Consider the following 22,211-nt stretch of genomic DNA (forward strand, 5'->3'; position numbering starts at 1 on the left):
GGCCCAGTGCCCTGCTCTGCCAGTAAAGTCAACTCACAGGGACGTGTCCATTTGGTCCAAGGGTGACATGAAAGACTTGATGCTCTGTCAATTCCCACTTTTATCTGCTTGCTCTCTATCGCAGACATTTATAAATCGAGGCTTATGGAATTTATCAACTCCAAATAAGACAATCATTGACTAGACTTCTTCCAGGTGTCCTAACAGAATGGAGAGAACTGTTTGAATCAAATACCATGTTTCATGGTTCCTGGAATGACCCTAATTTTGGACAGAGCCCCCATTACATATTCATCCCATCACTCCCAACTCAATGACAATGCACACAGCATCTCCTGGAGAGCCAGGAATGCTGCTGGAGAAGGAGGCTGAGCCCTTAGCCCTTCCGCACATGTGGACCTGATCCAGCCATTCACATGTGATCCCAGGTTCTCTGATGAGCCATTCTGCATTGGCACTGAAATATTTCCAATCACGGGCTCTTCTTGGCAGTGGTCCTTAATAGTCCAAATGGGCAGATTAAAGCACTGGATGGCAGCCAATCGCCTTGCAAGCCTTGCACAAACTACTCCTAACAAGAGTCTTGGAGGGAAGGAATTTACTTTACCCCACTCCCCAGGTGAGTAGGGTGAGGTCCAGGGAAAAGGAAAGCTGCCAGTCTCTGGATCTTCACTCTCACCTGCATTTCCCTCTGACAGATGAAGGTAGATATGAAGGAGGGGAGCATGGGGTGGACCAAGCAGCCCCCGAGAAAGTCCAAGCTGCGGAGGACTCCAGTGGATATATTGAGAGAAAGTTGTGAATCGTGATCACACACAGAAGTGTTTGAGAGTCTTCATTTGTAAGGTTGCATTATTGTAAATCCCATTGGACTTATTTTTTTAAGCCTAACAAGAGGAAGAATAGGCATGTGGATTCGAAACCTCTCCCTTGCTATTTCTAGAAATTGGCATCGGGCACATTTGTCTGATTCGGGCCGATGCCATGGGCCCTGATAGAGTCTGCATACATCAGATTGTATAGCTGAAGGAGGGCAGTCCTGGGAATTCTGGCAACTGTCCCTGGGGGACAGCTCTTCTCACAAGAAGGGCACGCCATGCTATACAAAACCCTTTTCCTGTCCCATATGTCCTTTCCCAACCCCCAACCAACACACTCATAAATTTAGACCTTCCCCAACAGACACAAGAGGAAGAGAATCAGGCCGCTTGCTAGATGATTCTAGAAGTCACCACAGTTGTTACAGGAGGTCACCATACCAAGAGGGCTCTGGGCAGGCAGACACACAAAGAGGAGGCAGAGTCCTGGACGGGGAGATGGTACACTCTGTATTGAGCTAACGAGTCCCGTCATGGTGATCAATCCCACATTTTCACAGACAAAGAAATTGAAACCCAAAGACGTAATAGGGCCTGCACAGTCACAGGGCAGAACCCCAGCTAGGGCTCGGGTATCTTGTTCCAGGCCTGTTCTTTCCAATCCCACAGGCTGAGGGGACTGCCAAAGATGCCACTGGCATCTGACAGAAGCCATAGTGGGAAAGGTCCTGCTTTCAGGACCATGACATGGACAGCAGGACCCCCATTCTCAGGAGCAGGGCCCTTAGTGCCTCTGTTCCTCTCATTCCCATCACTCCCATAACTAGTGCCAAATAACGCCCCTCTCACTTCCTACTGCCAAGCCTGGGACCACCCTGGACAAAAACCAACTCCATGTGGCATGCCAACCTGTAGGAGAAGGGGAGAAAAACTCACCTATAAAAACACGCTAGGTGCATGGCAGCGATGCCAGAAGAGAAGTAAAAATAGTAACCAAAAAAAAAAATAAAATAATAGCTTTTCGGTTCAGCAAACATTACCAAGCACCTAAAATGACCAAAGTGTGCTGGACACTGTGTGGGGGGTATTGGGAGGGTGGCATTTAAGATGGGCTGAGCTGGCTCTTTCCCTCAAGGAGCTCGCCATTTGAGGGGAGAGGGGGTGTGAGACCTTCTCTCTAATAACTCCGCTTATGGTGTGGAACTTGCGCACATGGAAGCAAAGGAGGCCAAAGTGACCCCGTGCTCACTTTCATTATTTACACAAGCCAGCCCACAAGAAAAAGTGAATTTCAAAAGTAAACCCCAAACACGAAGAAATGTGTAAATGTCACGGGTGTGGTAATTGCTGGTGTTCTTTGACTGATTTTTTTTTCCTGACTTTGCTGCATAGAATTTTGCTTCTTTCAGTTTGTCCGGCCCTGCTTGTAAATAACATCTGTCAGCCATATGCCTTTCTGGATCAGCGGCAACAGAGCTCTAACGTAAGGCCACGTGCCCGCAGCGGCAGCCGCTTCCTCGGCTCCTCCAGGCTCCGCCCCTGCCCCGCCCACTCGGGTCACTGTGCAGGACTTGTGCCAAATGATTCCTGTCACTTGGCGACAGGTGGCCTGCAGAGATCTGGCTTTCTGACACTGAGCCAGAGACCACCCCGAATCATCTAAGGAGGGAACGTGAGAGCGGAGGGACCTCCCCCCACCCCGGCTTTCCTGTGGTTAACCAAACCCTCAGCTATTTTTAAGTTAACTACCAAAGCCTGCCCCATGTGTCATCACGGTTTTGACACGTGCCGCCACCTTTGACAAAGACAGTGAGTCTGCAGCATGCTTTCTGGGAAATGCCGTGAGTCCTGCTCCTGTGACACTTGTCCCCCAACTAGAACTGTGGAAGAGCAGCGGGCATTTTAGAAGCTCCCGCCAGAGATGGGCTCTCCCATAGGCAAGCAGACGGGGGAGGGTCGACCTGTTCACACTCTCTACTAAACCAGGGACGCCCGAACTGCAGCCAGAGCAAAGAGCGTTCCTAGCCACGCACCGAGGAGAGACTTCGCGCAGCCACGCGTCTTCACCGTCGGAGCTGGGTTTATCCCGCTCAGGACACCAGGATCCCAGAGCTCCAGGCGGAGGCAAGATGGCGCCTCCGTGTGTGGAGGCGGGAGCTACTTTGTCTCGGCATTTGTGGTCAGCCCGACTCCCTGCCCCAGCTGCAAGAGAATCTCGGGCGCCGTGGAGCTGCAGGTGTTCCAGGGAAGAGGGCAGACAATGCCATCCCCCCCAGAGTGCCCTAAGCCTCCTGCCTCACCGCAGCATGGTTGCCTGAGACAGCTGCGTCCTTCCCTGGGCTTCTCAGAGTTCTCACATGTTGCAGATATTAAGACACTGAGTGTGCCTGTAGCTTTCTGAGGACTTGCACCTCTCTGCGTTAGCACCAGTACATTTATTTAAATAATATTACCCATTAAGCAAATGTTCATTCATATCGACCATGTTCCCGGCACTATTAGAGGCACCAAAGATGATGTAGCTGGCCTTTAGAGCTTATATTCTAACAGAGGGGCAGATGATAAACAGTAAATAATCACATAATAAAATAAAAAATGATCATACAATAAGGAGTCCTCTGTGCAACTTTGGAGCACTGTCTCTGACATGTACTGCGGCGGGGGGGGGGGGGGGCTTCTTCACACATTTATAATCCTCAGGGAAATCCTCTGAGACAGGTATTAGTAGTTTCACTTGACCAATAAGAAAACTAAAGTTCAGATCACACAAGCCCAGAAGTGGAGGCGCCCAATTTTGAACCTGTGTCTGTTTGACTCCAAGCTCCATTATTGTTCCCCTTCCCTGCCTCTCCGCCTGCAGCAAGGGAGCCCAGGACAAGCCTTTAAACCACATGCAAGGCGTTTCTCTGAGTCCGGTTGCTCAGCATTTTTAAACATCAGCAGTGGTCCCAGCATGAAGGTGGTGGCGCAAGATGATCCTACTAGTCTCAGTGTCAGGGCGCGAACCTTCATTATGATTTACATTAGGCTCCCCTCCTTCATCCCAAACACCTTCCTCCACCCATGCAGACAAAGAACTGGATACCAAGTTCTGAACTAAGTCCTTTCAGATCTTCAGGGCATGCATCAAATTCTCAGCCAGTAGATGAAAATCCAGAAGCTCCTTTATAGGACCTGAATTGCCCTCCTGGATACTAAATGGGAAAAAATAATCTTGCTTTTCCAATACTGCTGTCTTCCAAAACATACCAGGATGCCATAATGAATCATAGCGGACACACTCCATTGACTGAGCTGCTTGCTATTCCAGGGGCACGGGTTCTTGGACCCAGAAGTAGTAAACAAAACAGAAACATCATTGGACCTGAAATCAAAACATCTAGGTCAAAACCTATCTCTGCCACCTGCTACTGACATGGTCTTTTAAAAAGCCTCTCACGTTACAATGTGTTTTTAAAGTTAGATCTGGCTTTATTTTTGAAATTTTTTCCTGTTAAAATTGACAGCAAAGTATGTCTCATAGCTATTAATTAAACCTTATTTATCTCTCTTATTTCGGGGGGGGAGCCCTGCAAGATTCCTACTATGTTGGTGGGCCCCTGAAGTGAGGTCTCTTAAGTGCACACAGGGTGATGACTGCACCATGGATAATGGTCGCCCAGGGATACTAGAGAATAATAAAGGAATTTTCCTCTTTAATAGCCAACTTTCCATATAATTTATAATCTTGTTTAAACTCTGTCCTCATGGTGACGTCACAGGCTCATCTTTCCAACCATTTTATAAATGAACACACTGAGGTTGAAAGGGTTAAAAAAAGTGAAAGGGGGACAGTGGACTGGATAATCCCCATTCCTATGTTCTCTGGAACCTAGACATGTAATCCAACTTAAGAGGGATAATATTTACCTCCTCAAAACTGAAGGGTGACTATTTGGAGCAGGAGGTGTGGGGAATGGAGACCGCTGGAGAGGCAGGAAAGTGTTAAAGTACCGGTAGCAGAGAGGAAATGAAATAACCTGCCTACCTTCGATCCTTGATGCTTTCAAGAGCCCGTCTGGGGCCAGCAGCCTCAGGAAACGCCAAGGCGATTTCGTGTCTTTACCTTTGGGCTGTTTTTTACTGCCATTCATTAAGGAGATCTTTTCCGTCAGCCTTATCATCTCTGTCTTGGCTCTCAGTCAGGTTGAGTCAGACCTGGAACACTTACTTCCACAAAGACTAACCAATCTTTTGTCTAGACACATATGTCTTCTACCAAAGCCCTGCTGACCAAGGTCAAGGAAGAGGTCTGTAAAATACATGGCCTCTCGTATGGCTGGACATGATGGGCAGAGGGCTTGAGAGCAGGGAGAGAGAACTGCGAGGAGCTGGGAAGAAGCTGACAGTATAAAATGTGGGCAATTGAAGGCATGTTGAACCCTCTTTGTTCGAAAAGTATAAGGGGACCAGTCTGGAGCATCCCTGAAAGGGTCAACAAATCCAGACTTTGCTCATCCTGTTCCCTCTGGCTGGATCACTTTCTGTTCTTCATCTCAGCTTCCTTTTTCTCTGGTCAACTTTCATTCATTCTTCGAGTCTTATGCTACAACTCACCTCCTCAGCAAAGCCTTCCCCCAGCCCCACAGGCAAGGGCAGGTGGCCTCTGTACATTCTCATTACACCCTGTCCCGTGCCAGTGTAGCGCTCAACAGCGCCATATTGAAATTATGACATGTGTAGCTTTTGGAAAATGACTATATTCGTTAGGCATTGGGCATTTTACAAATTATCTCGTAACTGACCTAATTGTAATTTTTAGGCAGCAATATTACATGACAAAAATGATGTATGCAGTTATTATTAAATTAATTAAGTGACCCTCACTAGAGTTTAAGCTCTTTGGGGGCAGGGACTGTTTGGGCCTGTATGCCATTGGATCCCCAGTGCCTTACACGGTGACTAACACATAGCTGGGGGTCGAATATGTGTTGAATAAATAAATAAGTAAATACATGAGATCATCCCTCAGAGGCTCTGGTAACAAGGGGGAAAGTTCAAAGGGTAAAACTTTCAGACAGAGAACAGTTCATCCCCGGTGCAGGCGGGGCAAGCAATATCCCGATGCCTCTGTTTCGGCTGCTCAAGAGTTCCTGGGGTGGAACCTGCTGCCCACGTCATGTGGCCTCCCTGAGCACAGAGCCCCTCTTAAGCCCTAATCCACTCTTGCCTTTTTGAGCAGGGAAAAAAGAAACTGGGAAGTCAGATCCTTGGCTGTTCTGTACATTTCCCTTTTGAAAACAAAAAGTGGTCTTTGGTCATTTCAGAGAAATCTGAAATTCATTTACATTTGAAAAACAGCTCATTGTCAGAGAAGAAGATTGTCAAGCAGTGAATCAGACTATGGTTTTGGCAGTCTGATTCATCCTTCACATAGGGCATGCTATGCTGCATTAGCTGTCTTTCCATGACGTTCATCACCAAACAAATCAGACCGTGCGCGTGCCCGTGTAGATCTTGTCCCTTCAGAGATGGCGTTGGCTCAGGGAAGGGAGAGAGAGTCTCATTTCATGATCCCAGGACCTACCACTGTGTCACAGAATAAGTACTGATGGGATGACCAGATGCAGCAAGTCAAGAGGTCCTCAAAGGGTCTTCCATTAAACCTAAAGTGTCCCGCATGAGTCCCCCTCACTGGGCATGGATCTTTCCTTGGGGAGATGCTTGACAAGATGGCGTTCAGAAGCTCACTCTCTGGACACTCACCTGATCACAGCCCGGGTTCTCCTGCCTCCTCCCGTGTTGTCTACCAGCTCAGTAAGTCTGCTCTGCACTGCTCTGTCCTACTCAACCCTCTCACACCCTCCCTCTCCCCTCTTGCTCTTCAGAGGGGTCTTCCACGGTGCATCTCCTCTTCCAGACAGGGCTCTCTGCCAGAGTTCTCTCAGATGACTGCATTTTCCTGGTCACAGAACATCTCCCGTGTACAGTATCTTCCTGGGTAAGCATTTATATAAAGACAGCAAGTCACTTCATGTGCACATTTCCATTAATAGATTGACAGAGTCAGCACTCCGGGATCTTTCACAAGCTCAGTGGAAGTATTTAATAGAATCTACATTAGAAGATGCTTTTTAAAATCTGTTCATTTAATCAACATTCTTAGCCCATGCATCAAAGTCAAGGCAAGGAGATAGCCAAGAGTCTTGAGCACTGGTGACCTTAACTACTATGCTGCTGGTGCCGTGGTGATATCCTTCCATTTTCAATATGTCTTCACTTGATTTCAGCTTTGTTTCTCTTGAATAGCCCCACTTATTTTGAGGCCTGGGTCTCTGGTGTTTTGCACTGTTAATTATGCTTCCAAATAAATAGGCAAGCTGAGATGACTTAGGCCAGTATCTACAAGCATTTGGAGTTATAGTCCAAAGATCAAGAAGTATGGAAGGGATCTTAGAAGAAATACATCAAGTTGGGCAAATATGGGCCAGATTCTATGACTAAGCTCCTCTGAGAAAACCACTCAGCACAGGGGCCAATGGCTTACTAGCTGGTACCTTCTTACTCTGGAAAAGTGAGAACATGAGAAAGAAAAAGCATTCATCATGTGAACAGTCTTTGGTAGGAGTGGCTATCAGCATTGGAAGAGAAGTTTCTCCTTTCCTTCATCAACATGACTCCTTCTAATGCCAACAATGTGCTCAGCACTACACACAAACCGCCTAGGACCACTTACCTGCCTAGTACCATGCTTACCCACCTCAAGTATGATCACACTGAATGTTCAGAGGGAATCGTAACGTCCCTGTAATCTGGCCTCCTGCTTCTAGAGAACATGGTGTGTGTCATTTCTCCCATCCTTCAAGTAAGGAAAGTCAAGAGAATGGGTGGCCCCTCAGATAGGCGAGCTTCTGCTGTATACGTTCCACGGTGTTTACCACATCGCTGGGGACAGGCACTGTCCTTCACTCTTGTTACGTGTGCGGCAGCCAAGCACCACCCAGCCACGCCAGCGCGTGCGGTAGTGTCTCCAGCTCAGTCTGGCTGTAGATTCCGAGGATGAATGAATATACAATGAAAGGCTAAAAGGTGTCTGGTGTGTAAGATGGCTCAATGAAGGTGACTTTGACTTCCCTGCCTTCAGCACGGGGAGGAAGGCTTCTCTGCCATGCCTTGGTTGACCATGAAACCTCGCTTGGCCAGTCTCAACAGCCCCTGCTCCCTCACAGGGCCCACTACAGACTGATGCACTAGCTTGGCCATCGTCCACACACCCACAAGGAGGGGAGCTGATGGACAGGCACGGAGGGAGTCAGAGAAGAGGAGCAAACATCTCTTATGCACCGTTATCAGACTGATACTGGTCATTTTATAGACATGATCACAATATTCAGAAGGATCTCAAGCAGGTTGTATCTGCATTTTGCACAGGAGGGAATTGAGATTTAGAGAAAGCAAGTAACCTTTCGTACGGATAGAATGTGAGTGAGACTTTAGCCTGAGTCTTTCTTATGTCAAAGTCTTTGTTTTTCCCCCTGAAACCTTCCTAAAAAAATGAGACCAGGACTCAGAAGACTTCTAACCTGTGTTCCAAACTCAGGAGGCCTGGAAAACAACCAGATTGGAAGAGCACGTTGATTGTTGACCCAAAACATCTTCCAGGCATTCTGACTGGCCATCAACATGTCACCACAGATGTCTAGGCTCTGGAAACTAATTTTAAAGTCTAAAAGAAAAAATTGTCTTAAAAATATGCTAGTGTATGAAGGCAAAACAAAAACTAAGTCCTTCTTTTGATGCATTTTTAAAGTAGTCTTTTTATTTAATACAGAGAAAGTATGTGTGTGTGAGAGAGAGAGAGAGGGAGAGAAGGAGGAAGGGAGGGTGGGGGGGAGAAAGAGAGAGAGAGAGAGAGAATGTTGAAAGGGACTTGAAATGTCAACATTCTCGGTAGTGTTGGGAACCCAAACACAACAGTCTTAGGTCAGTGCCTAAGAACTAGAAAGGCCAACTGACGAGACAATAACCATAAACATGACCCCTTTCAAAATTGATGTTGCTCGTGTCCCTGGGAGAATACAAAACATAAAATCAAACAAAAACTATGTATTGGCAACAATTCTGACTTTTAAAAGGATTAAATAAACGAGACTTTGGGTCACAGAAAGCAATGGTCATTTTTGGAGTTTCGGGATCAGCGAGACACATTTTGAGAGATTTTAGCAGGACTCAAGGAAGGCTGGAAGCTTGTAAATTAAGTAGAAAAAAGCAGTTTGCCTTGCACCAGTGAATCCTGAAGGAGTGGAAACAAAAAAGAAAAATCAGCGTTCCTCTTTATTGGTGGAAAAGAAGCCAATCAGCAGAGCTGGGCAGCTAGGGCACGGGGGTAAGAGTTTCATGTGTCTGTTCCCATTCTCCAAGTCCCTGCCTGCACGATGCCACTGGTTAGCAGCCTGTGTGGGCAGGGCAGGTCCCTGCTGTGTGGGCTGACCCTCCCAGTTCACTTCAGAGAATGTCTCACCAGGGCTACGGACTCGGGGCCACAGAAGTGCTGTTGAGAAGCCATCCAAAGGCAACTTCAGTTCGTTCCCTCACGGACTTGGCAAGCTCTGAGGGTCACATCTCAGCTTGACCTCAAGACTACAGCTTCCTCCATGAACTTGAATTCCCCTCTCCCCTGACTCCCTCCCACCACAGCCCCCAAACAGCCCAGTTCAGTCCCCCACATCAAAGAATTCCTTTTATTAAAAGCAGCAAGGGTGGTCCTTGTGGCCCCTCTGCCGTATATGGCTTAGGAGCGGAAAGGCGGGAAGAAAGGCACCTCGAGTATTCGCTGTGTTCACTTGCAAAGGGCACCCTGTTTGCAGAAGGGGTTATCTTGTGTCCACATACTCTGTTGTCCCTATGTCTGAAGCAGGAATTTGGTGAGGCGAGTCATGGAGTAACGCTTTTCTAAGGGGATCTGTGACAAAATTAATTTTTTAAAAATCATGTGCCCACAAGACCCATCTGAGGGAAGGGGGATGCCCAGAAGCACCCTAGCCATTTTTGGGACCCTGGGACGGAGGGACCCAGGGGTTGCATATTTTCTCTTCTAAGTACCAGTGTAAAACGGCAGAGAAAACCATGACAGTTCTCCTATATTAGGATGCTGATTGAGGCGAACAATGGGAATAAGACACTAAATCTAAAACCATGAGCCTCTCTTCTGTGAGGCAACTCCAGAACCTATCTCCCATTCTTTCCCCCTTTTAACGTATATGGAACAAGCACACAGAAAGTATTCAATGAAGACATTGAATTTCAATGAGCTGAAATCAAAGCACAGGCACACATTTCCAAGAGGAAAATAAACATCTCATTCCTCATTCCAAAACCACAAGGATACTTTACTACAAAAGTACCTTAGAAAGCACATACGTAAATCCCCCAATATTATGGCATGGTTCTCTGGTTTTGCCAAATTCTCAATGGGTGTGCCTCTTTCCTGTCAGGATTTCCTAAATAAAAATGAAAGCACAAAAATGCCCAATCATCTTTGATTCTTCCCTTGTGAGGAAAAAGACCAACGAATAATCTTGAGTCTCAACTTTAAAGGTTATGTACTAACGCTGTGACCCTAAAGGCAGAGAAGACAGACACATCTTTGAACTCTTTCCTAGGCTTGGTGTCTTCCACAGGGCTAGGGAAGAGATATTAAAAAATATAGGGGTGCCTGGGTGGCTCAGTCCTTAAGCGTCTGCCTTCACTTCAGGTCATGATCCCAGGGTCCTGGGATCAAGCCCCAAATCAGGCTCCCTGCTCAGTGGGAAGCCTGCTTCTCCCTCACCTGCTTCCTCCGCTTGTGTTCTCTCTCTCACTGTCTCTCTCTGTCAAATAAATAAATAAAATCTTAAAAAAAAATTAAAAATATAATTCTGTAAGAAAGAAAGCAAGCTAGGGGGCGCTTGGGTGGCTCAGTCAGTTAAGCATCTGACTCGTGATTTTAGGGCAGGTCAAGATCTCAGGGTGGTGAGATCGAGCCCCGCATCGGGTTCCGTGCTCAACGCAGAGTCTGCTTGACTCTCTCTTTCTCCCTCTCCTTCTGCCCCTCCCCCACTCTCTCCCTCAAATAAATAAATTCTAGAAAAAGGAAGAAAGTCAGTCTATAATTTAAGTTTCCTTTGTCCTGAGCAAACCTACTTTCTTCCAAAATATTTCCACAACACCTATGATTCAAGACTCCCAGCCCATCCCCTTCCCTTGCTGGGCTCTGTGAGCGTTTACCTCATATGGTCAGTACGGAGAGTTCACTTATTGGCAGACAACTCTTCTAATTTAATAGCAACATCTTTCCTGTTCAAGCAAAGACCCTCCTGAGATACTAACATACTTCTAATAAGATTATTATCAATGCGACCGTCAAATACTTCTGATTCAAAATAAGCAGAATGCAAAAAACAGTTAACACTGTAAACAATCTTACATACAACCTCCCTGAACAGTGAACAGGTTTCAAAGACCCTAAATCAGGGATCAACAAAACTGTAGTCCACAAGCTGAATTCAGTGTGCTGCATGTTGTGAATTAAGTTTCATGGGCACACAGCCGTGGCCATTCATTGACGAATCTGTTGTGAGAGCAGAGCCGAGGAGCTGCAGAGACCATATTGGCCCCACAAAGCCAAAAACAGTCACTCTCTGGCCCTTCACATGGATAGTTTGCCAACCTTTGCCCTAAACTATTTCATAAAAATTCTTTTCTTTTTTTTTTTGTGTGTGTGTGTTTTATTTATTAATTTTAGAGAGAGTGAGAGAGAGAGAGAAAGAGGGCGCTCACGAGCAGGGGGAGTGGGGGGAGAGAGAGAGCCCTAAACTATTTCATATAAATTCTTTTCTTCTTGTGTGTGTGTGTGTGTGTTTTATTTATTAATTTTAGAGAGAGTGAGAGAGAGAGAGAAAGAGGGCGCTCACGAGCAGGGGAAGTGGGGAGAGAGAGTCTCAGGCAGACCCCCTGCTGAGCATGGAGCCCGAAGTGGGGCTCAATCCCACGACCCCAAGATCATGACCTGAGCTGAAATCAAAAGTCAGATGCTCAACCGACTGAGCCACCCAGGCGCCCCTCGCACAACTTATTTTCTAAGAAGTGGTCTCTAGTTATTCATTTTTACCTGATATGTCTCATGCCAGAGGAGTGCTTAAAATTACAACTGCTTTTTATAGAAACACAAAGAACATTTGATTTTCAAACGCAAGAAAAAGGTTTATTATCTATTCTAACATCAGTATACAGAACAATTTTAAAGGACAGCTTAAATGTCTGCTCAGAAAGCATGGCGAACCTTCTCCTGCCTCTGTATGCTGTGTTGAATGAGGGTCGGAAGGGAGCTCAGAAGTGGCAAACTCACACGGAAAGACTGTCACCGAAGACTGTCAAATGGGCCGCTGGGCACAAGTGTGATCGAGTATGCGACAAGCTCCCCAGAGCAGCCATGTAAAGCCGGATCCCTGCCTTTACTGAGTCCCTCTGACAGAACCCTTGCTGCTTTGCTACTCAGGCCCCACCAGCTGACACCTCGTGGGCATCAGGAGGATCGGGCTCAAATGCTGGAACAGAACCTAAACCACAGAGACTGAGTATAAGCTGGGCTGAAAGTACAAGCCCCTCCGTGTCCGAGAGTTGGGCTCCATCCATCTTGTTGCTCTGCCAGCCCTGGTCTGTTGTCCTCCATCCTGTGACCCAAGACGGCCCTCGGCGCATCCACATTCCACTCACTGGGAAGACGGGGTGTGGGCAGGGAAGAGAGAGCAGAGGCCAGAACTTAGTTACTCTGCAAGAGAGGCTGGCAAACACCATCTTTTATTCTGGGCTGCTGCAGGCCTAGATACCCTGCAAGCATTCTGGTGCCTGAAGGATTTCAATCAGGGGACAGCCAGCACCCTCTTCCACAGTGGAGAAATCCTGCCCCAGGATGCATGGGTCTAACAAATCCTTTCGTGAGGACAGACATGAATTGGAAGAAGAAGTAACAAATTCTCCAAAGGGAGAAAGGAGGCATCACCATATTTGGAGAAAACCCTTAAAAGGAAGAGAATGGACCTAACGATACGTTTCCCCCAGCTTCTCCTGGGACCCACGCTACCACATAGAGTTTGTTTCAAAATTCATCCAGTCCCTAGGCTGGCTTCAGGTCAAAGGTTGTGACCTTACTACTAAAATCCAGGCCGTGTCTGGCCAAGGCTGCCAGCCAGCATGTGATGTCCTGCTAGGAGTCTGTAATACAGACGTGCCAGTTCAAGGCCGAACGACCAGGAAGCTCACTTCCAAAACCATCGTATGGGGTAAAGCAAAGCTACTGCCTCAGCCAAAACACCCCGAGAGGCCCATGCAACCTGCAAACGGAAAACAACAGGAAAGAGGTAGGCAGACAGCCCCCACACCCGGGACTTCGCAAGCCTGCCCCGGATGAAAGAGAGAGGAGAAAACTGAATGTCAACACCTGTGACAAAGAACGAGGTACACGCTGACCCTGTCTTCCATTTATTTCAGGCCTCCTCCAAGCCACTGCTTGTCAATTTGAAGGTCCACTTGTCAAACCAAACACAGGCAGTGCTTAAGCTGTACCAAAAAGAGAAAAGAAAACAGAAAAAAAAAATCCAAATATGAAGTCCATCTTTGCCAAAGGGAGTTGCTCTGTCATTTGTGGCAAAGGCACTGGTGCTACTGGTGCTATCCAAGTAGAAAAGAGAAAACAAACAATCCCATTAAAAAGTGGGCAGAGGCAGTGAGCAGAGATTTCTCCAAAGAAGACATACGCATGGCCAACAGGTACATGAAAAAGGCGCTTGGCATCACTCGTCACCAGGGAAATGCAAATTAAAGTCACAATGAGGTAGCCCCTCATACCTGTCAGACTGGCTATCTTCAAAAAGACAAGAAATAACAAGTGTTGGCGAGGACGTGGAGAAAAGAGTGCCCTCGTGCACCACTGGTAGGAATGTAGACTGGAGCAGCCACTGTGGAAAACAGCACGGGGGTTCCTCAAAAAAGTAAAAGTAGAATTATCATCTGATCCAGCAATTCCGCTCCTGGGTATTTATCTGAAGGAAACAAAACCACTATCTCGGACAAATTTGCACACCCGTGTTCACCGTAGCATTGTTTATAACAATCAAGATGCGGAAACAACCTAACTGTCCATCAACAGATGAACGGATAAAGATGTGGTGTAGCTACACGATGGAATATTATTCGGCCATTAAAAAGAAGAAAACACTGCCACTTGCAACCACACGGACGGACCTGGAGGGCATTACGCTAAGTGAAGTAAGTCAGAGAACAGCAAACACTGCATGATTTCACTTATATGAGGAACTCCTATAAATCGGGAACGTACTGGTCGTTGTCAGAGGCAGGGTGTCAGGGGGTGGGGAGGGAAATGAGAGAAGGGGTGAAACGGCACAAACTCCCAGTTATAAGAGGAGTAAGTTCTCGGGTGTCACGTACGGCAGGGTGACTACAGATAACGATACTATGTTGTATATTTGAAAGTCGCTAAGAGAGTAACTGTGTGAGATGATGGGTATTGACTCGACCTGTGGCCATCACTTCACAACATAGACACATAGCAAATCGCATCTACCTTAAGCCAATATAATGTTGTATGTCCGTTATATCTCAATACATCTGGGGGGAAAAATAAAATTAATAAAACTAATATGGATTGAAGAAAAAAGAAAAGAGAAAGAAATGTATTGTCCAGCTTTTCCACCTTTTGGCAGCTTAGAGAGAGGAGGCCTTGTTCATAGCTCCTGAGAAGGGATTCCTGCGGGGGGGGAAGAAGAGGATGTGGTTAAGGCCTCTTCTTCCCAGGTGGCACGCACACCTTGTCTGGCAGGCTGGCTGCCCGAGCGGCTGCGGTAGCTCGGCGAAGGTGAGAGATGCTTATGTGAATCTCGATGTCCCCCACGGTGCTCACCAGCCGCTAAGCCCAGAGAAGATGGTCAAGCCTGAGAAGGCCTGCCTCCATCAGCCATCACCTGCAGAGAGGCCAGAACCAAGGCCAGCCCTTTGTTCAGTCTTGAGGTTTGCTTTTAATTCTGTCTTCTACAAGCTTCCTTGTAGCATCCTCTGCCCTATTTTTTGCATCCTTCACCGAGGAACCCCCAGACTGCTTATCAAGCACTCTGCCCACACTGCCTATACCAGCACCATCTCAGTCTAGACTTCCCTCAGCATCTCCTGCTTCAAATGTACACTCTGTGCCTTTCGTTGTACTGCACGACGGCCAGTGTTAGAAAGGAGCTGATAAAACGCTTCCCTGAATAACTCTTGGGTCAAAGAGGAAGCCAAATTTGCAGTTTTAGAGTTTTTTTAGGGAAAAAAATGATACTGACAAAACAACATGTCAAATGCATAATGTGCAGCCAAAGTTTATTTAGAGAAAAACTGTGGTTTCATAAATGCCTTAAGCATTGAACAAGAAAGAATAAAAGTAAATAAGCTGAGCAGAAAATGGGAGAAAATATTAATAATCAACTTTAGGAAAGAGAAAAGGAATATAACTATAGCTAAGAAAGATACTGATATTACAAGGGAATACTGCAAAAAATTCTGTGCTAATACATTTAAAAGTGGCAATGTATCAGAAAATTTTCTAGAACACGTGAATGGAAAAAAATGACTCATCGAAGCATATTCAATTAATGTCCTAATTGAAAATGGAAAGGAAAAAAAAAGGTAAAAAGGATACCATGAAAAAAAATCACCAGCTCCAAATGGTACATAATTCCTAAGTTTGGGGGATTATCTCAGAAAGTTGCAAAAGATGGAAAGCTTTCTAATTAATTTTTAGAGTTAGTAGAAGCCTCATATCCAAAATCTGACAAAGTCAACACACACACACACACACACACACACACACACACACACCATATACATATTAATGTCATGTACGCTATATAGAGGTATAAATACAATGTCCTATGATACAGCTAAGTATTAAAAGAATAATTCGAAGTGGTCAAGTAAGTTACATTCCAAGAATAAACGAATTATTTAATATTAAGAACTGCATTAGTGTCATTCATTAGTAAACCAAAGGAAAGCAGATAACCATCTCAACAGATGCCTAAAGGACATTGGATAAAACGTAGTTTTCATTCCTTAGTTTAAAAACAATCACAGTGAAGTCAGAAAGAAACATTTTGTTGGGGTGCCTGGGTTAAGAGACCGACTCTTGGTTTCAGCTCAGGTCATATCTCAGGACCCTGAGCTCAGGGTCATGCGATCGAACCCTGCATCAGACTCTGCTTACAGCACCAAGTCTGCTTGGGCTTCTCGTTCCCTCTGCCCCCACCCACCCCATGTTCTCACTCTCTCTCTCTAAAATAAATAAACCTTTAAAAAAATATTTTGTTAAAATGATAATGATCATCTCTATTGCTGACCAATAATCCCCTTCGTACTTGGAGCTCGAAGAGTTGGGAGGCTCACACCAAAGTCAGGAATAAGAATCCTGCCTTCTGCCGCCACTCGGACTCTACATTGTTACAAAAGCTGTGTCCTATGTAGCTTGACAAAAAAAGTTACTGTAAAATAAGATACTAATACTGGAGAGAAGAAGAGAAAAGTAACATTTTTAGCAAAAGCTGTGATTATTCATTTGGAAAATTCATGATAATCAACTGAGAGCCCATTTGAACGAATAAGATTTCCTGAAAGCATCCAGTTAAAAAATAGAACAAATGCAATAGCTCCCCAACATAAGAGAAAACCAGGCAAGTCCATAAAAAGTCATAAACTAAGAACAAATGCATCAGGAAATGTTAAGTGTCTATACTTCAAAGAAATGAAACTGTACATCCCTGAAGAGCATGGGAGCTGGAATACGTGCGTAATCGTGCATTAGTCACTGATGGAAGAGCTTCCCGTCAAAGTCATGCCAGTTATTTATAAGCTGGCCTATAAATACTATACAGTTCCATCCGAACCCCACCAACCTTCTTCTTGCTGTTGTTATTGTTTTTGAACTGTTCTTTGCTGCTGCTGCTGTGGTTTTGTGTCAAATTCTCAAAGTGAAAATGAAGTTCGTTTGGAAGAAACATATGCAGTAACTAAGAAAATTATGGAAGAAGAGTAATGAGGGAGGACTTCCCCGTGGTACAGCCTACAGCTGTCACATTAAAGCAACGTGATGGTAGTACAGAGTGCAAGGTGCACAACAGTGTGTAAGGTAGTTATTCCCAAGGAGATCCCGCAGACGTAAACAGAGAAACAGACACAAAAATGAAAGGAAAAGATACGATTATTCATTTGGAAAACTCATGGGAAATAGACATAGAAGTGAATGTTTGTTAACACACAATACGATTTGTAATAAAAATATGAATACAAGGTGCTCTAGAGACACAGGAGGGCGCTTTGTACTCTCCCTCTGGGAGGTGGGGAAGCCCTGTGAAAGAGCTGATGCGTACGCTGGTCTCTACTGGGGGCTCACTGGTGGAGAAGGGCAGCAGGACTCATGCAAGCCCGTGGGGGCGGGGGTCTGAAAACCTGTCGCTTTGAAGAAAGAGCAGTAGGGCTGTTCAACTAGAACTTGGCTCCCACGAGGGACTCTGAAGGCTATGGAGCAGGAATGGGAATCTGCAGCCCAATTGTGAAGGGACGTTTGAATATCTTTAGGATACAGGGGTCCAAGGGTTTAAAATATTTTTTTAGTAAACTTAGATTCCCCAAGCTCCATGCTCAGAAGTGGGGATTTGCTTCAGTGTTGACTCAGAGTTATAGGCAGGGCTTGACAGCCACTGCTGTAGGCTATGATAGCTACTGAAGAAAGAGGTGATGGGATTCTGGCCGTTTCGGAAAACTCACTCTGGCAGTTGTATGGGAGTGTGTTGGAGGAAAAGTCGTTGGAAACAATGGGAGAAACCAAGCCCCAGAGAGGGGAACATGCTAGTGTAAGCCGACACCACAAGCTGACGGCAGAGTCCATCCTGGAGCATGGGTCCCCCAACTCCCAGTTCAGGGAGGGCCAGATGGAATTTCTAAATGATCACGGGCAGTGTCTGAAGTATGTCATATCCAGTAGGCAGGCAACAATTTTCTACTGACCTGATTAGGCAGACCCTGACCACCTCTCCTTGCAAAATAGTCCTCAAAAACACTTGAGATGGTGAACTGTTTCTATAAAGAGGACAAGAAGGAGGACAAGAAGTTTTGCATGGAAACATCTGGAGTTCCTATTCAGTGGAGTCATAACACAGAGCAGGACGCACAGAACAGGATTCCTGAAAGCGATATGAGGAATTTGCCTGTATATTTTCATAGAAGGCGTGGGAAAGAGGAATATGAATCTCCCAAATTTGCTTTTCTTCTTCCCTCTTCCAAAGAGCCTGGATCATGCAAGTGTGTGCGTGTGTGTGTGTGTGTGTGTATGTGTGCATTCTTTGATGTGAGATTCCTGATGTGATGAGAAGTGCTTCAGGTATCCAACAGACCCCATTATCCTGGGTCTCCCACCCATACCCACAACTGATAGCAGAGTAGAGATTGCCACAATCTACCGCATTCAGCACTCAGTTTCGGGCCGGGTACACAGGACCTAAGGGAGATGTCACAATATTGAGAAGACAGTTTCTTTTCATTTGTTTTTAAATTTTTATCAGATGAATCAGGAATGAAACCCGAAAAAGAAACTTTCATTGATAACAAATTCGGCATCCATCTCCCCTGTCAAAACTCAAGATTATGGCATGAAACTATAGGGAAATAACAGTTAATATCATTACTTTGGCGGGAGGTGGGGGGAGGGAAGGAAGAGATAGGGAGAAGGAAAGAGGGAGGAGAAAACAGGCTGCCTCTCTTGATAGTTCCCCCTTACTATTCAACATTAGAACTAAGCATTTCCCCAAATGATGTTGATGGCAACAAAGAAACTAGGCCAGAGAAAATATAAAGCATGATGATCCCACAGTGACCCTCGGCCCAAACTTGATCCTCCAAGCTCAGGTTCTCACCCCAGTGTGGTGGTTAATAATCCTACTTTGAGGATGCATGGTTAGTGCCAACCTGGGTCTAGAAACAAATGAAATGTCAAACATGCCTCAAATCCCAGTAGCTGGGAATCTGGGCCTATAATATCATGACAGTAAAGTGTCTCAAAAACACAGGATACAGGGGCCTCTGGGTTGGTGGAGATTGAGTGAATAATACTCAGCAACAGGGGGACACGCAGACAGACACACACTCAGCTGAGGCTCTGTTATTCCACTCTACCCAGTGGGGTCCCCAGTCTCCTCACCCTCTTCCTCGGGGCTCCCCGAGACCAGAAAATATCAGGCATTCCTCTGCACATGGCCAGCCATGTACATGATGCCACAGGATGATTTTAGTGCAATTAGGAAAAAGTGACTGAATAAGGTCCTTCCACTTCTTAAAACCATTTCATAAGGCAGAGCACTTTCCCACCTGTGCACATCTTTCACTCTCCCTTCAAAGTCTCCGTATTTGGACTCACCTTGGCTCTCCCCACGTTGCTTGCATGCGCTTTAATATTTCTGCTAACGGTGCAATGTTTCCTGGACGGGCAGAAGGAGACGTGGGTTCCAATGTTGCCTCTACCACTTACAAGTGTGTGATCTAGAATAAGTTACACAACGTCTTCATGCCTCCCTTTCCTCATTTATAAAATAATGCCTACCACACATGATCTTTTTCAAGGATCAAAAGAGATCATGTGTGAAGCACTTTCTTGCCCGGCACCTGCCAAGTGCTCACCTGTGAGTGTTACGAATATACACCAACGGTTTCCAAATCCTAACAGATGGGAGAATCACCTAGACCTTGCTGAAATGCAGATTCCCAGGTGTCAAACCCCGACACCCTGATTCCTTAGGTATAAGAGGCTCAGGCTTCTTCCTTTTGAGGAACTACATCAGATGGTGCAGGCAGTCCACAGATTATATTCTGAAAAGTCCTTCTGCACGTGTTGCTTCCAACACAAATACCTCCCCACTGGCCCAAGCCCTGCAAGACCCTAACGTATCCCTGTCGAGGAAGACAGCTTCCAACATCAATAAAAATCCCTGAAGCGGTAAGAGCCCAGGAATTTTTGAGACCTCTTCTCCAAAGCCATCAGTGACAGCTGGGAAAATGGCGCCAGTTTTGTCCTCTTATCTCTTTTTACTTAGTGGAGTTATTTTGTTCTGCTGCAGCTACCAGTTGCCAGGAGCCCAGCTTCATCCCAATCTGCCCATCATGTTGACATTCCAGGTCTCAGTGGAGACGACTGTTCCTGCTTTCCCAGAGGACAGTGAGCCAAGAGCAGAGTGCCTGGTTCCAGCATTGGACGCGCATTCCAATGGGAGCATCAAACTCCATTAGGGCAGATCGCACCGCGGAGGCTCCGCAGGGACCGGGAAGCATGTGTGTCTCATCATTTAGGTTTGCTTTCTCTCACCCTCTCTCCCAAAATTTAGAGAGCTGCGTGGAAAGTTTTGTGCTTGGAATTGGCACCATCAATCCCAGCGCCCCCACCTCCCCCTAACCCCTTTCAGAGCTCTAACCGAAAGGGGGCAAGAAAGAGGTCTGGCAAAATGAGTGGAGCCACAGTTCTTAATGGTGTTGCAGAAGAGGGGTTTCCAACAAGCAGGAACCTGGGGGAAAGTGGCGTTGCCTGGAATGGCAGAGCCTGTAAACAGCTCGCTCATGGACTGAAAGTCCCAAAGTCATGGTCTCGTACGCTCTTTAGCACGTTGGAAAAATGCTGCCTCCCCAGGGACCTCTAAAAGATGTGAGCAATTCAGATTCCTGCCGCCTTCTTCTCTTTACTGTGGTAGAAACAATCCCAAACACAGCTTCCTGGCAGGAATTGTATCTGTCCTATCCAATTTCCTCAGGAGTTAAACAACCAAGAGATCCCACGTCCTGATCCTGTCCCTGCCTCACCTCCAAGGGTGACTTTAGATATATCCCTCGTGTCCTCTCTGTGCTTGGTTAGTCCATCTACAAACCAAACTGAATCATGGACTATTTCGCCAAAGCACATTGGAACACGCACAGACAGACTAAGAGGACAGAGGAGGATAGAAAAGAGGATTTTTTAAAAATTCTGTCCTCCTTTCACGTGCCCATATTTTTATATTTTTATAGACTTACTAGTACTTTTCTTAATAAGAAAAAAATATATTTAAAATTTTTTTAAAAATCACTGTTGAAAAACGAGGCAGCACAGCACAATGACTGAGAACAGAGACTCGAGAATCTTTGTTCCATTACGCCTGCCTCGGCTACTTACTAGCTGAGCGTTTTGGAGCAAATGATGTAACCTCTCTAGGCCGTTATTTCCTCAGTTGCACAATAAAGACAATATTAGTACCTATCTAATAGGGCTGTTGAAGGAGTAAGCTACCTATCTCTGTAAAGCGCTTACAGAAGTGCTCAATAAATTGCACTGCTTTTAGCCATGGTAGCGTGCCCCCTTTATACACAAAGATATACCCGTCGAGTGAACACTCACAATCTTGCAGTCCCCACTTTTAGCCATGGTAGCGTGCCCCCTTTATACACAAAGATACACCGGTCGAGTGAACACTCACAATCTTGCAGTCCCCACTTTTAGTCATGGTAGTGTGCCCCCTTTATACACAAAGATACACCCGTCGAGTGAACACTCACAATCTTGCAGTCCCCACTTTTAGTCATGGTAGTGTGCCCCCTTTATACACAAAGATACACCCGTCGAGTGAACACTCACAATCTTGCAGTCCCCAAAGTAGGATGATTAATCTAGTGTCCCTCCCCCCCACACACATACACAGATACACACATACATTCTCTTCACTGAGTCCCCTTGCAATGGCAGTACCCACGTGTAAGAGGGGTAAAGCAACAAGGCGTGAGATCTATTGAAAAAGTTGTGTCGTGCGGGCTAACACAGGGATTGGTCCCAGCACCCTAGCTCGTTTAGTGTCTCATGCCATGAAGTCCCAGCTGAGCAGACACTGTAAGCACAAGTTACTCAGGGTCTATGGCTGTGGAGATGGGTCTGATAACTCTACAGCCCTGCAAGTCTTCTGGAGGTAGGAAGGATCCCAAGTACTTTTAATAATTAGCAATCTTACCAATGAGAGAAACACACACACACACACACACACACGCACACACACACACACACCAAGAAGTAGAACATTTAACAGAAATACTGGAGAGGATTTTCTGGTCATGCACATTCACTGGAGAGTCAACGACTCTCTCACTAAGGAGGAAGTCTCCCATCACTTCTCTCTGGGTAACAGTCGACGGTCACTGTCATGATGAGCAACTGGGACTGACGAATGTGTGTTGGAATGGGAAAGTATGACAAATTACCAGACTCAAAGGAAAACTGAAAATAAAATCTCTTCTTTCCTTACACAAACACCACACACACACAAA

This window comes from Ursus maritimus, unplaced genomic scaffold (assembly GCF_017311325.1).
Source record: "Ursus maritimus isolate PB19 unplaced genomic scaffold, ASM1731132v1 scaffold_35, whole genome shotgun sequence".
Classification (NCBI taxonomy): domain Eukaryota; kingdom Metazoa; phylum Chordata; class Mammalia; order Carnivora; family Ursidae; genus Ursus; species Ursus maritimus.